The sequence below is a fragment of the Lissotriton vulgaris genome, chromosome 7, assembly GCF_964263255.1.
Source record: "Lissotriton vulgaris chromosome 7, aLisVul1.2, whole genome shotgun sequence".
NCBI classification, from domain to species: Eukaryota; Metazoa; Chordata; class Amphibia; order Caudata; family Salamandridae; genus Lissotriton; species Lissotriton vulgaris.
The window spans coordinates 236,353,112-236,370,788 of NC_141695.1; the positions used below are offsets into that span (position 1 = coordinate 236,353,112).

The window sequence follows — 17,677 nt, forward strand, 5'->3', positions numbered from 1 at the left end:
TATGTGCAGGACTGTATGGGTGGATGAGTGTGTATATGTGTGTGTTAGTGAGTGAATGACTGTCTCACTAGTGTCTTCATTAGTAACGACATATGTTTTAATCTAGTATATGTGAGTATTGATGTATATAAGTGAGTATAGTATATATAGTGAGAGATTGTAGAAGTTCCTGTTTAAATAAGTATGTGTTTCTATAAGTGATTGTTTAGGAGAGTAAGTATGGGTAAGTTTCCTTAGAAGTAAGGTGGTAGTGTGTGTATAAATGTATATGCAAATAAATGGATGTTCAATAGTTTATTTGCATGTGTGAGTATGTGTGTGAGTAACTTTTGGATGACTGCTGATGTGTAACAGGATGTATAGGTGTATCACTACATATGATGAGTGAGTATATATGAATGACTATATAGAACTGTTGGTGAATGAGTGGATGTGTATATAGATGGTGGAATTACTGAATTGGTTGTTGTTACTGGTTTGGGTATCTCCATTTTTTTGAAAATGTTTGTTTCTATTTTTGAATATGTGTTTCAAGCGTTACATTACACTGAAATTAGGTCTGTCACTCTGTCACAAGGATGGTGTCATCAGTGATGTCATGAGTGATGTCACTGACCATGTCATGAGTGATGTAATATGTGACGTCATCAGCAGTGCATTGTACGCGCAAGTTATAGTGAGTCCGACTAACTATAACGTGGGAATTTCAATGGTTTTATATCAGTAAAATTTCCAGCTAACTATAACTGGTGTGAAACCTATGGTTTTTTCAGTGAATTTGTAAGGTTTTTTAAATGCTAATTCCTAACTATAACTGGTGTGAAACCTATGGTTTTTTCAGTGAATTTCATAGGTTTTTTTAATGCTAATTCCTAACTATAACTGGTGTGTAACCTATGGTTTTTTCAGTGAATTTCATAGGTTTTTTTAATGCTAATTCCTAACTTTTTATACAGACTCATACCTATGTGTTTTTTAGTGAATTGCTAAAGTATGTTTTTGTAAAAATGAAGACTATAATGTATATTGAGATAATATTTTTAATTTAAAATATTTTTTTTTTATATTTCACTTTGGTGCGCTTTCGGTGCGCGCACCGGTGCGCGTACCGTCAGCGCACTAACAAAAAAAAAGAAAAAAAAAATGAAGGAGGGACTGTGTAATAGATAGTAAGACAGATAAAAAGTGTAAAAGGAAGTAACTGAGAAAAGAAAAATGAATAAGGGAGCAAAAGAAAGAAGAAATAGGAAGAACACTAAAGTAGAAGTTAAGGGAGAATATAAATGGATATTGAAAGTAAAAAGAAGGACAGTTAAGTATGAGAATGACAGGTAGTGACGGAATCAGAGGAAAAGAATAGCAGCGATTGAGGGAAAGTAAATATCAGTGAATATAAGTAAAGAGGGGTGAAAGAGGGTACATATAAGTGAATAAGGGCAACACATGGGGAGTAATAGAGAGAAAGAAGAGAGAGAGTAAAAGAAAGACAAAAGGAAGAACTAACTGAACTACAGTACAATGAGTGTGAAAGAAAAAAAAATGGAGAAAGAGAAAGAGGGTTAGGAAACTAAAGCAGTGGTACTAAGAGAATATAAAAAAGATAAAAAGTGGTGGAAGGAACTGAGGAAATGCAGATAGTTCCTATTAGATTAAGAAGTTGTGAATGAAGTACAGTAAAGAAACAGCAATGAAAAAAGAGTGTAAATTAGTAAAGAGAGGTAAATAAGGGTGAAAAAGAAAATGAGTGCATAACAATGTGAACACAATATAAATTACATAATGCAAACTACACAATAACTTCTACAATATGTTACATTATTTATTTTTGCTGTTCTCAGAATATATTGAATTCCACTTAAATTAGTGAGTTCAAAGTCTTCATCATATAACAGCGGGAAAAAAAAAACACAATCTAAAAGATTGTGTTTAAAAAAACCCATTCAAACATACATCTCATATATGTACACTAATCTTTGATTCACTTACTTTTCCATGAGGCCAAGTAGAAGATAGTGAAGGTCCTTTTGGTAGAAAAAAAGTCTGCTGTTCCTTATGAGTTCCATTTCATCGACTTCCTATGAAAAAAGATCTAAAAACATCATACCATACACAATCCTCACGGCCAATTTGTGTCTGATATATCGGTATTTTTTACTTTGAGATCCACTTAAAGTATCTACATGAGATAAATAATTTCAAATATTAGATTAACTAACTAACTAACTAACTTTTATTAACTATTCCCGTCTTCAAAGGCCAATTCCCTTTACTAAAACTTTGGTTTTAAAAACACTAGATAAGAATTTGTAGAGTCATAAGGCAAACGTTGTTTATAAGTTAAATGAGAATCATTGCAGTAACTCCATCCATTTTCAGATTTTAAGTAGCATGTATAATGTCCTGAGGTGGTCGAAGGTCCATCATGATAAATAATAGCTTCAGTTGTAAAGGTCCTTCCAGAAATTGATAACTGAGAAGCCACAAAATTTTTGATAGAAGTTGTCAATTTAGTTCCATCAGGTCTACATCGTTGGAAAACTAAAATGATATACTGCCCATACCTTTGTATAAATAATGTGGACAGCATTGTACAGTTACATTGGGTACACACCATATTATGATCTGCTGCTTTAACTAGATTTTTAAAAGACACTGATTTACAGTCTGGTAAAGTCAAATATATAAATCTTTCAGTGTCTATTGTAGTAGTACTTGATAAACTACAATTGTGGCACTCATGCTGCCATTGATAAGAAAGACTGAAAAGATTATCTACATCTACACCTTCATCTTCCAAAACACCAAACATATACATTAAAAATTCCTGACAATCCTGCTGAATGTTCTGTGAAAATTTATCTTGACCAGAACACAAATCTAAAATATTTCGAATTTCTGTTACACTTTCTATTTGTGCTGTAACACTGCTACATTTCTGAAACACAGAATTCAATAAACCACACAATCTTTGATCCCGATTTTCAACAATCTGTTCTTGTAAACTTTTAAGAAAAAAAACAACATTAACCACTACATTAGCATAGCAGTTGACACCAGAACTGTTTTCAAACTGAAATCCAACAACATTTTCTCCACAATTCTTTTTCTTCCTGTTTTCAATTACAGTTTTCTCTACTTTTTGTCTTTTTGCAACTACCTCACTACAATTATCCTCATTTCTTCTTTTTCGGCCTACCACACGTTTTTCAAACAGAGGATATTGAGGCAAATGTGGAGCATACTCTCTTCTTAACCTATTGTATTCTTTAACACAATCTAGATCGGCAGAAATATTTGTCTCATCACATGCAATCAAATACAATCCTGATAAAGTTCTGACTCGAGATAATGCCACATATGCCATACCCTCTTTAAACACAGATCTTCCAATGTTCACCAATGCACTATCTACACTTAAACCTTGAGATTTATGAATTGTCACTGCATACGCCAAACAAACAGGAAACTGTTTTCGGCGAACATATAAGTCTTTTACAAGTAAAAATCTAGCAGAACAACGACTTATTTGTTGTACTTGTTCAATGCCATCAAATTTTATTTTTAAAAATTCAATTCCATCTCTATTTCTGTAATTCACAAAATCAACAACATAACCCATTGCTCCATTTACCAGACCGCTTTCAACATTTAAATTCCTTCTCAAAATGATACGACAATTTAAACACACATTCAGAGTCTTTTCAAAACCAGCTGTTTTTGAAATACTTTTCTCCAATGAATGCAATTTAATTTTCAAATTTTCTGACAAAACAATTGTTGCACCCATATGCTCTATTTTATCTATTGCTTCTAGTTTCACAATCTCTTCATTTTCTAAGTCTAACATTTTTTGGTTGAAGATGGAACATTCTTGCAGAGTTGGCATCAAACATATCCCAGATTTCTTCTCAGTCATTTTTTTAAAAATATTCTCTGGAAGAATGTTTTCATTTGGATACAAATTTGAAATTAATCGACTATGCAAAGCTTTTTTCCCTTTCTCAGTCATTTTGCCAATTCTTACATCTTGTAGAATATTTTTATAATCTTCATCCTTAGCCTGTCGCATATTTTGAAGCAGTTCAGCATATTTAAAATTTAGCCATATATTAACATTTCCAATGCTTCCAAGGGACTTCCTGGTATCTTCATGCGTGAGCATTTTAAACACTGGTTGTCCTTTTACTGGAGTCAACTGCAATAGATCTCCAAAAACAATAATGTGTTTTCCTCCAAATAACACATCATAGTCTGTTTTAAGAATTTCTTGCATTCTCAAATGCACAAAAGCAAGCATTAGATTTGAGACCATGCTTACTTCATCTATGATAAGAAGTTTCATTTTCTTCAAGACTCTTGAAACTTCAGAACACGCATCTCCAGATAGCTTGTTGTAATGCAATTTATTATCATGTTCAACTGGCAGCATCAATAAACGATGTAGAGTAATCCCTTTAATGTTATGTGCTGCCAGACCAGTTGGAGCAGTTACAACACAAGACAGTGGTGAATCAGTCCTTTTCTGCAGATAACTTGCAACGGCTTTAATTAGAAAACTTTTTCCTGTCCCCGCTTCTCCACTTACATACAGTCGGACAGGGTCAAATAATATACATGAGCACTCTTTTTTCTCATGTCTGAATCCATGTTCAATCTGCTCTGTGACTTCATCATATATCTTTTTCTGCTCAATGTTTAGTTGCGTTACCAAATCTTCTAAGTTAACTCCATCCTCTTGAGCTTGTTCCATAGCTCTTTCCACCTCATCCATGGCAGTGGCAGCTTCATTTTGGATAATTGGTCCTCCTAGTGGATCCTGGCTCAATGAAGTAGAACTCTGACTATCTTGAGAACTGTTTCTAGCTATCTCTTCAGCAATTGTGGTTTCTTGCTCCATTTCTTCATTCAACATTTGCAGATAATTTAGAAAAATAGGACATTCTATGGTATCCTTAGTTGCATTAAAAGAGTCTTCATAACAGAGAAAATCTCCAAGTAGTTCCTCTTCTGTACGCCATGGCTTAAAGAGTTGCAAAAGAGCTAAGTAGTAAAATTCTCTTTTGTCTGGAACTTCACAACTCAATTTTCGATGATTAATCAAATGGCCTTTTTTCTGCTTCACTAGACATCCTTCATAGCCAATGAGTGCATATTTTCCATTATTGATATCTTCTGTGATGTTCCTCTTATAACTGTAGTTTTGAAGAACTTCATACAAACATGTGTTCTCAAGGTGAGTACTTCTATTTGGATAGTATGTATCCAACATATTTGTCTTCAAAATATCTGTACTGTTTGGTTCTTTTTCCGCCAAATATTCAATTTCTTGTACAGATTTCAAAACTCGGTTTCGTGTGGCAGCAAGACCAAGACTCACCCAAATGATTGTTCTTGATTTGGCATAGAGACTTGCTGATGATAACCGATCAGAACATTCATATGCTCCAATTTCTCGATGCGACAACATCTTCAGACTGAAACTGTATAATTTCTTGCTTAGACTCTTTTCATGTGAAATGTCCTCCCACATTTCCTTCAGTTCTGTCTTTTCTTTTTTGGTGATGTAAGATGTCACATATCGAGCCACAGCAATAGAGTTGTCAGCAACGAACTGAATATCCATGTTAGCATTCCACATGGACAAAATCACTGGGTTGTAATCGTTGATGTACTTAGATTCTTCATTTCTTTTCAAATTATATGTGTTTTTGGGAGATGTTCTCGTCACAGTATGTCGTAGAGATGACATCAAATTATTTACTCTTCCCTTAGAAATCACTGGTCGAGGAAATGCAAAACGACATTTCGTGTAGTACTTTTCCTTGTTTTTAAATTTTCGACGACAGTACTTTCCACAACGATGAGATTGAAAACGTAAAACTTGTTGCCTTAAATTGTTTTCTTCAGTAGATTTTGGAACAGCACATGTTGAATACTCTTCAATGAAACTCATCACTGTTTCATCTGAATCTGTTCCAAATTTGGGTGCATCTTTAATCCACAACAACATATGTATATGAGGAGCACCTCTCGCTTGATATTCCTTCCTCCAAAAGAAATCCAAAACCTCTCCAAGGGGAGGATTTTTTTTGTTGGTAATAAAAGACATCATAGCTTCAAATCTATGATTAAAATATCTGCAAACATTCACTGGATCTAAAGAACACAGTTCTCCTGGTGTTTTCAATTCTATATTTGGTATGTTTTCATTTGCCTCTCGTAGAAATTGAAGTAAATCGTCCCATGCATACTCAGCACAGCTAAGAGTGAGGAACCATGTAGGAGTTCCTAAGTTTCTTAGCATACATTTCAATTCTCCATGACGACGAAACCAATACTCATTGGTTCCACGTTGACATGCCATGAGATTGATTAGCTGAGATTCCAAAATACTGTCTTGCAGATTAACTTTCTCCATAAAGTCCCTTGCACATACATTTTGCAAATGAGGTCCACTTTTTAATATATGATTAACTGCATAAGAAAGCCCAGACAAATCACTTTCAAACAGTAGATGAAATAAATATGGAATGCATTGACGAAACCTTGGATCTTCTGCATATAATCTTAGAGTCCGGTATTCAGCTGCAGGAATTTGAACTGGTCGATCATCATATCGTCCACCACAACCTGTTGGAAATAATTGTGGAAAACAACGAGCTTCCAAACTTTCTTCCCATACACTAATGGGACTTCCTTTTGCTGCCTTCATTTGAAACAAGTCAATTGCATTTCCCATTACTTCTTTGGAATGCAAAGGATGAACAGTATAATGTTCATATATTTCTTCAGTTCTAGACACATCAACTTTTTCAATTTGACCAACTGAAGAATCACTATCTTCTTCTGTAGCTGTTTCCTCAACTCCAACACTTACATGTTTGTAGTACTCATTGTTTTTAACTAAATACAACGTTGCCTTCTTGACTTTTTTCACATCCACTAAATCTTGCCAAATTTTCTTACTCTTTGTTGGAACCCCATTAACTAGAATAACTAAAGGATCTTCTTCTACTCTTTCTACACCAATTGTATTAATATTTTTCTTTACATCTAGAGGCAAATAAACAACTCTTCCCTTTAATCCTCTCAGTAAATCTGATGGAGGCAATTTCCCTGTCTTAGGCTCCATGCGTACAATAGCCTGAAAAGGATGGACACATTGAATCAAAATAGATTCATAAGTATTTAGATCCATCAATTCAGAAGGAATATCTATCAACTGAAGATTATTATAAACTGCTCTTGCAGGCATTCTATTTTCATTTAATTTTTTCAAACAATAAGTGCAAATACGCTGATCCAAACTCAAATCAAAAGAATTCTCCACCAACAAATAACTTACAAAATCCTCCCATTCACTATTATTTTCCAATTCACTTTTTGCATATAAATCAACTAACCTAGTCTGAATTTTATAATGAGTCCGTCGACAACACACACAAGTTACATTAGGCCTCTCACTTGATTTCACCTTAAACTTGATAATTTCCTCATCAAACTTTTCAATACTTGAAATTTGTCCATTATCTTCTGCATTGCCATCCATTACTATATCTATTTCTACACTGTCCTCTTTGTTCCCAAAATAACAAAACTCAATTTCTTCACAAATAGTCTTCACATCCACTTCAGATCCATGCAAAAGAGCACTATTTATTTATTTATTTATTTATTTATTTATTTAATGGTTTTATAAAGCGCGTAGTAACTCCGAAGAGCATCCCAGCGCTGATCTGCTTCTCCAGGGGTTTTGGCCAACTAATGAGATTATATTTGCGGGAAAAGGAGGGTCTTTAAGGTTTTTCTGAACTGGAGATAGTTCAGTTCAGTCCTAAGTTTCCGGGGTAGCTGGTTCCATCTCTTCGCCGTGTGAACCGAGAAGCGACGGCCACCGGTCTTAGCTTTTCTCACTCTAGGGACTACAATGAGATTTTCAGAATTGGACCGGAGATCCCTCTCTGCTTTGTATGGAATTAAAAGTTCTCTCAGAAGGGGGGGACCGTTGTTGTTGAGTGTTTTGTGGGCCAGACAGAGGGCTTTGAACAAGACCCTTTCTCTGACTGGGAGCCAGTGGAGAGAGTTGAGGGCTGGCCTGGCGGAGGATCTTCCAGGTGTGCCCGTGAGTAGGCGGGCTGCGGCATTTTGGACTTTCTGCAGTGAATTCAGGGTGGCCTCAGGAGCTCCCAGGTATATAGCGTTACAGTAGTCTAATCTTGCCAGGATTAGACCCTGGATGAGGAGCCTCCTTGCGGTCTTTGGGAGCAGGGGAAAGATCTTCCTGCAGGCTCTAAGTAGTCCGAAGCATGTTCCAGCAGTTCTCTTTGCCTGGGTTCTGAAACTCATGTCCTTCTCAATCCACACACCCAGGCTCTTGACTTCTTCCTTAGGTGTGGGAGGATCCCCAAGGCACCTGGGCCAAAGGTGAGATGGTAGGGAGGGCCCATTGTGGCCCATCAGGAGGATCTCAGTCTTGGACCCGTTCAATTTTAATGAGGAGAGGTTCATCCATCGGTGGACTTCAGAGAGGCAGCTATGGAGGTCGGATGAGGTGTGGTGAGGGTGGGAGAGGGTAACTACCAGCTGAGTGTCGTCGGCGTAGTTGATGACTGACACGCCGTACGAGCTGACCCTCTTCTCCAGTGGGGCCATGTACACGTTGAAAAGTGTAGGGCTCAAAGATGAGCCCTGTGGCACTCCACACCGGAGGGGGATGGTGGATGAGCAGCTGTCGTTTTCTCGCACCTGGAAGGAGCGTCCCGTCAAAAAGGATTCTAGCCATTTCAGGGCCAGACCCTTTAGTCCGATCTCTCCCAGTCGGTGGATTAGGGTGAGATGGTCTACAGTGTCGAAGGCCGCACTGAGGTCTAGGAGGATCACTGCCACTGATCCTCCCGTATCCAAAATGCTTCTGGCCCTCTCCACTGCTGTCAGGAGGGCGATGTCGGTGCCCTGACCTGGACGAAACCCTGTCTGGGAGGCCGCTAAGAGGTTGTTGCTTTCTAGGTAAAGCGATAGTTGTTTATTTACCAACTTCTCAGCGATCTTGCTGTTTCCAGGGAGAAGGGATATGGGCCTGTAGTTGGTGAGGTCCTGCGGGTCTAAAGAGGGTTTTTTCAGCAGACCTTTGACTGCTGCCGCCTTCCAGCTGGGGGGGACAATGCCCTCTGAGAAGGAGGAATTAATCAGGGCCGTGAGGGGGGGGATGATGGTGTTTGACACTTTTTTTAGGAAGCGGAGGGGGGCAGGATCAAGTGGAGAGCCACTTTTAATTACGGCCAGCATAGCTCCTACTTCTTCCGTTGTTACGGGCCCGAAGGTATCCAGGGAGGGTTGGGGGGCTGGTGGCAGTGGAGGGTTGGCGGTAGTGACGGTAGGATCCGGCTGTGTGGGGTCCAGTTCGGGGGGGGGAATGGTTAGGAGAATGTTTTGAATCTTCTCATCGAAGAAAGTGGCTAATTTTTGGCATTTGGTTTCCGCTGCTTTGGGGTCAAGGGGTTTGAGTGGGGGGTCAGGGGCGTGGAGTAGTTCTTTTAGTACTGAGTAGGTTTCATGTGCCGAGCAGGCCGCGTTTTTAATTCTGTCCTCGTAGAAACTAGCTTTGATGCTACGGAGCTCTTTTTTATAGGATTTTACCGCAGCACGGAATGCTTCTTTCCGTTCCTCGGTTTTTTCCTTCCTCCAGTTACGCTCATGTCTTTTGCACGCCTTACGTAGCAGGTTGAGTTCCGGGGTGTACCAGGGTGAGGGGTTGACTCTCTTGATATGTCTAAGAGAGTGGGTTTTGGGCAGGATGGCATCAAGCGATTGAGTGATCCAGGTACTGAATTTCTTATCCCCTTCTAAGGTGTTATTGGGAGGATGGGGAACGTTTTCTCGGAGTTTGGCTGCCCAGACATCTGGTTCCAATTTTTGCCATTGTCTGGAGTACGTTCTAATTTTTGGGAGCGGCGGGGGCATAGTAATAATGTCCCATACTAGGGGAACCAGAAAGTGGTCCGTCCAGGGAAGGGGGATATGGTCAAGGGATCTAAGATTGGGGATGTTGGAAAAAATAGGGTCGAGCAGTTGTCCTTTTTCGTGGGTGGCCTGTGGGTTTTTAAGATCTAGGCCCATTGAGGTAAGATCCTGGAGTAGTTCATTGGCCAGTTTGTCGTCTGGGTCCAGGAAATGTACATTGAGGTCTCCTAATAATAGGTAGTTAGTTGTAGACGTACATTTGACGGAGGTCTGGTCAGCAATTTTGGTCGGAAAGTCCCCTAAATTGCCTGGTGGGCGATATATCAGCGTCCCTGATAACGAGGTAACAGGGGAGGTTGTGATGATATAGTGGCAGCTTTCGTAGCCCTTGATGTTGCCATCAGACGTTCGACAGGTAAGAGTGTCTTTGAGGATTATTGCGAGTCCACCTCCCCGACCCTCTGGTCTGTTCTGTGAGCACATAACGTACCCGGGGGGGAGTGCTAGAACGGTGTCTGGGCCACTACTGGGGGTTAGCCAGGTTTCTGTTAAGAACAGAACATCTAGGCTATTGTTGGTAATTAGGAGGTTTACTTCTTGTGCGTGTTTCACAAGCGACCAACAGTTAAGTAGACCTAAAAGTAAACCCTTTGAAGCCACGGTTTGATTGATGGGGTTACAGCGGTCACAGCCGGAGAATTGTGTATCTCCGGTTAGGATGCGTGAGCAGGAGGGGTGTTTGCTGGTGTTCAAGGCTAGCAAGTCATCCCGGGTGTAGGTCAAGTTGGTGGGGGGTGCCACGGCCAGAGTGACTGGGCCTAAGGCCGGCTGGGCCCGGACGGGCCCAGACGGGCTTGCCTTTGGCGCGCCTTCGGCGCGCTGACGGCGCGCCCGCTGCGCCCGTCCGCTGCGCGTCCGGTGATTACACATCTTTGTAGCTGGGAAGGGGCCGGATGGGCGTGGCCTGAGAGTGGGCGTGGCCTCAGTTCCTCGTCGTGAATGGCGTCCAAATGTTTGGTTTGTTCTTGAATCGGTGCAGCGAAGGGGTCGCTGTTTGGCGTGTCTCAAGCCCGCTGTGGGGATTCTTGCCGGGTGAGTGCGCAGTTAAAAGTACAGGTTATTTTTAAAGTGACATAGAAATTACAGTTTTAAAAATTCAATCGTCTCCCGGCTTCCGCCTCAGGAGGTTTAGCAGTTCTGATTTTGAGCACTGTTAATCGTGCTTTTATACTGTGGCGGGTGGGCGTGGCCTGAGAGTGGGCGTGGCCTCAGTTCCTCGTCGTGAATGGCGTCCAAATGTTTGGTTTGTTCTTGAATCGGTGCAGCGAAGGGGTCGCTGTTTGGCGTGTCTCAAGCCCGCTGTGGGGATTCTTGCCGGGTGAGTGCGCAGTTAAAAGTACAGGTTATTTTTAAAGTGACATAGAAATTACAGTTTTAAAAATTCAATCGTCTCCCGGCTTCCGCCTCAGGAGGTTTAGCAGTTCTGATTTTGAGCACTGTTAATCGTGCTTTTATACTGTGGCGGGTGGGCGTGGCCTGAGAGTGGGCGTGGCCTCAGTTCCTCGTCGTGAATGGCGTCCAAATGTTTGGTTTGTTCTTGAATCGGTGCAGCGAAGGGGTCGCTGTTTGGCATGTCTCAAGCCCGCTGTGGGGATTCTTGCCGGGTGAGTGCGCAGTTAAAAGTACAGGTTATTTTTAAAGTGACATAGAAATTACAGTTTTAAAAATTCAATCGTCTCCCGGCTTCCGCCTCAGGAGGTTTAGCAGTAACTGTTTAAGCTTAAGTGCAGGACTTTTTGCATAATACAACTTCCTCACTAATTTCCTTACGTTATTATGATGCACTGCTAACATCCTAAAATGATGAAAAACACTCCGACAAACTTTTCTAGAAAGACATGCTAGTGAATGCCCTTGCAAACCTGTGCTTTCTCTCACTCTGCAAGGATCTAACTCTTGCAGGATCTTCATTTTTTGTTTGAGACTTTTTTTACTATATGTACGTAAGAAATTTCGAAGCAAATCAATTGATTCCTGTCGCACACTACAAATACTACTGCATTTCCATGTGTACACTGGACCCTTAGTACGTCTCCCTAAAACTTCATCAGCTAACACCTCTTCTGCATCTCTAGGTACAAGTTTCTCTTTTTCCATCACACAACTATCTTTCACCTCATAGGCACGACCACTGGTGTCAACCGCATGCACCAAATCATTTTCCTGAAAGTAACTCTCCTCATTAAAAAAAGGCTCAGAACTTGAACTATGCATCCATTCACCAGAAAATACTTCACAAAAATTACTCCGATTAATAATTCTTTTCCATCTACTGTTCGATTTGAAAACATCCATTGCCTTATTAAGTATCCTAATTCTATTGATTATTAAAATAAATAATTTTTTCTTAACTTCAAAAGCCTGATCAACAATCTTTTCTACACTTTTCTTTTTCTTGTAAAAAGCAGCTTTTAGTTTACTTTTCTTTTCATTTTTTAGCAAATTTAAAACTACCCTATTGCGAAACATTCGCCTACGAATGTCCCTAAAAACATTTACCCTTCTATTGCTAACCATTCTCTTCTCTCCTGGTCCAATGGAAACATTTTTTGTGGGCTTCTCTTTCCTTTTTAGATTTGTTGACTTTTTCTGTATATTCACATTAGCAATTTCATTTTTTTTCCTACGACATATGTTACGAAGAAAAGACTTAATTGGCTTACCAGAAGCTTTTCTGGTGTTTTTTGAAGTAGTTGTTGAAGAGGATTCCATAAACTCTGTTGTTGATGTTCTCCTTTTCCGTATGGTATTTTTGATTTTTCTTTGCCTTGAAGGCATTTTTGCTTGCTTTTCAGAAGTTGATTTGAATCTGTTGTTCTGTTAAAAAAACACATGAAAGACCACTATTAGCAAACAACAAAGTAATGTTAAAAAGCAAACAATATAAACAATAAATTGCAACATATTTAAGTTTATACAATAGCAACTCATGGCTTTATTTTTAAAGGCCTTGCGCCACCAGTACGTCACTTATTACCCATGTTTAAAGTCAAGCATCAGCTGCACATGGCATTCATAAATAAGGGCCAAATGCAAATACCAATCAATTGCACCCAAAAATCGATTTTTCAATAACATGTAAGAAACACTGCGCAAAACCTAAGTACAACCACTCAATATCATCAAACAAAGTCAGGGTCTGATTTATAAAGGCCTTGCGCCACCAGTGCGTCACTTATTACCCATGTTTAAAGTCTTGCATCGGCTGCACATGGCAATCATAAATAAGGGCCAAATACATATACCAATCAATTGCACCCAAAAATCGATTTTTGAATAACATGTAAGAAACACTGCGCAGAACCTATGTACAACCAATCAATATCATCAAACAAAGTCAGGGCCTTATTTATGAAAGCCTTGCGCCACCAGTGCGTCACTTATTACCCATGTTTAAAGTCATGCATCAGTTGCACATGGCAATCATAAATAAGGGCCAAATATATATACCAATCAATTGCACCCCAAAATCGATTTTTCAATAACATGTAAGAAACACTGCGCAAAACCTAAGTACAACCACTCAATATCATCAAACAAAGTCAGGGCCTTATTTATGAAAGCCTTGCACCACCAGTGCGTCACGTATTACCCATGTTGAAAGTCATGCATCGGCTGCACATGGCAATCATAAATAAGGGCCAAATACATATACCAATCAATTGCACCCAAAAATCGATTTTTGAATAACATGTAAGAAACACTGCGCAGAACCTAAGTACAACCACTCAATATCATCAAACAAAGTCAGGGTCTGATTTATAAAGGCCTTGCGCCACCAGTGCATCACTTATTACCCATGTTGAAAGTCATGCATCGGCTGCACATGGCAATCATAAATAAGGGCCAAATACATATACCAATCAATTGCACCCAAAAATAAATTTTTGAATAACATGTAAGAAACACTGCGCAGAACCTATGTACAACCAATCAATATCATCAAACAAAGTCAGGGCCTTATTTATGAAAGCCTTGCGCCACCAGTGCGTCACGTATTACCCATGTTTAAAGTCATGCATCGGCTGCACATGGCAATCATAAATAAGGGCCAAATACATATACCAATCAATTGCACCCAAAAATCGATTTTTGAATAGCATGTAAGAAACACTGCGCAAAACCTAAGTACAACCACTCAATATCATCAAACAAAGTCAGGGCCTTATTTATGAAAGCCTTGCGCCACCAGTGCGTCACATATTACCCATGTTGAAAGTCATGCATCGGCTGCACATGGCAATCATAAATAAGGGCCAAATACATATACCAATCAATTGCACCCAAAAATCAATTTTTGAATAACATGTAAGAAACACTGCGCAGAACCTATGTACAACCAATCAATATCATCAAACAAAGTCAGGGCCTTATTTATGAAAGCCTTGCGCCACCAGTGCGTCACTTATTACCCATGTTTAAAGTCATGCATCAGCTGCACATGGCAATCATAAATAAGGGCCAAATACATATACCAATCAATTGCACCCAAAAATCGATTTTTGAATAACATGTAAGAAACACTGTGCAGAACCTATGTACAACCAATCAATATCATCAAACAAAGTCAGAGCCTTATTTATGAAAGCCTTGCGCCACCAGTGCGTCACTTATTACCCATGTTTAAAGTCATGCATCAGCTGCACATGGCAATCATAAATAAGTGCCAAATACATATACCAATCAATTGCACCCAAAAATCGATTTTTGAATAACATGTAAGGAACACTGCACAGAACCTAAGTACAACCACTCAATATCATCAAACAAAGTCAGGCCTTATTTATGAAAGCCTTGCGCCACCAGTGCGTCACTTATTACCCATGTTTAAAGTCATGCATCAGTTGCACATGGCAATCATAAATTAGGGCCAAATACATATACTAATCAATTGCACCCAAAAATCAATTTTACAATAACATGTAAGAAACACGGCGCAGAACCTAAGTACAACCAATCAATATCATCAAACAAAGTCAGGGCCTTATTTATGAAAGCCTTGCGCCACCAGTGCGTCACGTATTACCCATGTTGAAAGTCATGCATCGGCAGCACATGGCAATCATAAATAAGGGCCAAATACATATACCAATCAATTGCACCCAAAAATCGATTTTTGAATAACATGTAAGGAACACTGCACAGAACCTAAGTACAACCACTCAATATCATCAAACAAAGTCAGGGCCTTATTTATGAAAGCCTTGCGCCACCAGTGCGTCACGTATTACCCATGTTTAAAGTCATGCATCGGCTGCACATGGCAATCATAAATAAGGGCCAAATACATATACCAATCAATTGCACCCAAAAATCGATTTTTGAATAGCATGTAAGAAACACTGCGCAAAACCTAAGTACAACCACTCAATATCATCAAACAAAGTCAGGGCCTTATTTATGAAAGCCTTGCGCCACCAGTGCGTCACGTATTACCCATGTTGAAAGTCATGCATCGGCTGCACATGGCAATCATAAATAAGGGCCAAATACATATACCAATCAATTGCACCCAAAAATCGATTTTTGAATAACATGTAAGAAACACTGTGCAGAACCTATGTACAACCAATCAATATCATCAAACAAAGTCAGAGCCTTATTTATGAAAGCCTTGCGCCACCAGTGCGTCACTTATTACCCATGTTTAAAGTCATGCATCAGCTGCACATGGCAATCATAAATAAGTGCCAAATACATATACCAATCAATTGCACCCAAAAATCGATTTTTGAATAACATGTAAGGAACACTGCACAGAACCTAAGTACAACCACTCAATATCATCAAACAAAGTCAGGCCTTATTTATGAAAGCCTTGCGCCACCAGTGCGTCACTTATTACCCATGTTTAAAGTCATGCATCAGTTGCACATGGCAATCATAAATTAGGGCAAAATACATATACTAATCAATTGCACCCAAAAATCAATTTTACAATAACATGTAAGAAACACGGCGCAGAACCTAAGTACAACCAATCAATATCATCAAACAAAGTCAGGGCCTTATTTATGAAAGCCTTGCGCCACCAGTGCGTCACGTCTTACCCATGTTGAAAGTCATGCATCGGCTGCACATGGCAATCATAAATAAGGGCCAAATACATATACCAATCAATTGCACCCAAAAATCGATTTTTGAATAACATGTAAGGAACACTGCACAGAACCTAAGTACAACCACTCAATATCATCAAACAAAGTCAGGGCCTTATTTATGAAAGCCTTGCGCCACCAGTGCGTCACTTATTACCCATGTTTAAAGTCATGCATCAGCTGCACATGGCATTCATAAATAAGGGCCAAATACATATACCAATCAATTGCACCCAAAAATCGATTTTTCAATAACATCTAAGAAGCACTGTGCAGAACCTATGTACAACCAATCAATATCATCAAACAAAGTCAGAGCCTTATTTATGAAAGCCTTGCGCCACCAGTGCGTCACTTATTACCCATGTTTAAAGTCATGCATCAGCTGCACATGGCAATCATAAATAAGGGCCAAATACATATACCAATCAATTGCACCCAAAAATCGATTTTTGAATAACATGTAAGGAACACTGCACAGAACCTAAGTACAACCACTCAATATCATCAAACAAAGTCAGGCCTTATTTATGAAAGCCTTGCGCCACCAGTGCGTCACTTATTACCCATGTTTAAAGTCATGCATCAGTTGCACATGGCAATCATAAATTAGGGCAAAATACATATACTAATCAATTGCACCCAAAAATCGATTTTTCAATAACATGTAAGAAACACGGCGCAGAACCTAAGTACAACCAATCAATATCATCAAACAAAGTCAGGGCCTTATTTATGAAAGCCTTGCGCCACCAGTGCGTCACTTATTACCCATGTTTAAAGTCATGCATCAGCTGCACATGGCATTCATAAATAAGGGCCAAATACATATACCAATCAATTGCACCCAAAAATCGATTTTTGAATAACATGTAAGGAACACTGCACAGAACCTAAGTACAACCACTCAATATCATCAAACAAAGTCAGGGCCTTATTTATGAAAGCCTTGCGCCACCAGTGCGTCACTTATTACCCATGTTTAAAGTCATGCATCAACTGCACATGGCAATCATAAAAAAGGCCAAATAAAAATACCATTCATTTGCACCCAAAATCGATTTTTAAATAACATGTAAAAAACACTGCGCAGGACTTATATACTAACATACAATTTCACTTCTAAAACATAACTATCTGCTTCCAAATATTCTCCATAGAGAAAATAAATCTCTATCTAAATTAAATGAATCATTACTTACCTTTAGAAATGCTTTTGGAGATTGAAAACAGTGTCAGACACACACACCAATTTTTCTTTAGCAGAGGAAAAGGTGTGCTCTCAATACACTGAAACCAAGACTGGCATAGAAAATCTCTATCTTTGTACACATATGCCTTAATTCAACCAATGAAAACTCTTCCCTCACTATTTTCAAACCAACACCCATCCCCCTCTCAGACCTTTCTATCTGTTACCATAGCAACTCCCTCCTAACTGAACTCTAAGGTTCAAAAGTTTATCTTACAATGTTGCAAATTAACTCAGCAAGGATGTTTGACCTCTCAATACAGCAGCCTATACAGGGTATTTTTGCTTTTGGTGACTTTTTTTAAAC

The 17,677-nt window shown here is 39.2% G+C and overlaps 1 long non-coding RNA gene across 1 annotated transcript; it reads right to left on the reverse strand.

The window, feature by feature from the left end:
- Window positions 1–1,986: 1,986 nt before the first annotated feature.
- On the reverse strand, window positions 1,987–17,425 carry LOC147701276 (uncharacterized). Its single transcript, XR_015297167.1, has 3 exons — window positions 17,321–17,425; window positions 12,684–12,837; window positions 1,987–2,075 (listed from the first exon to the last, which is right to left on the reverse strand). It is a non-coding gene; the product is annotated as an uncharacterized LOC147701276 (long non-coding RNA).
- Between the last annotated feature and the right edge of the window lie 252 nt (window positions 17,426–17,677).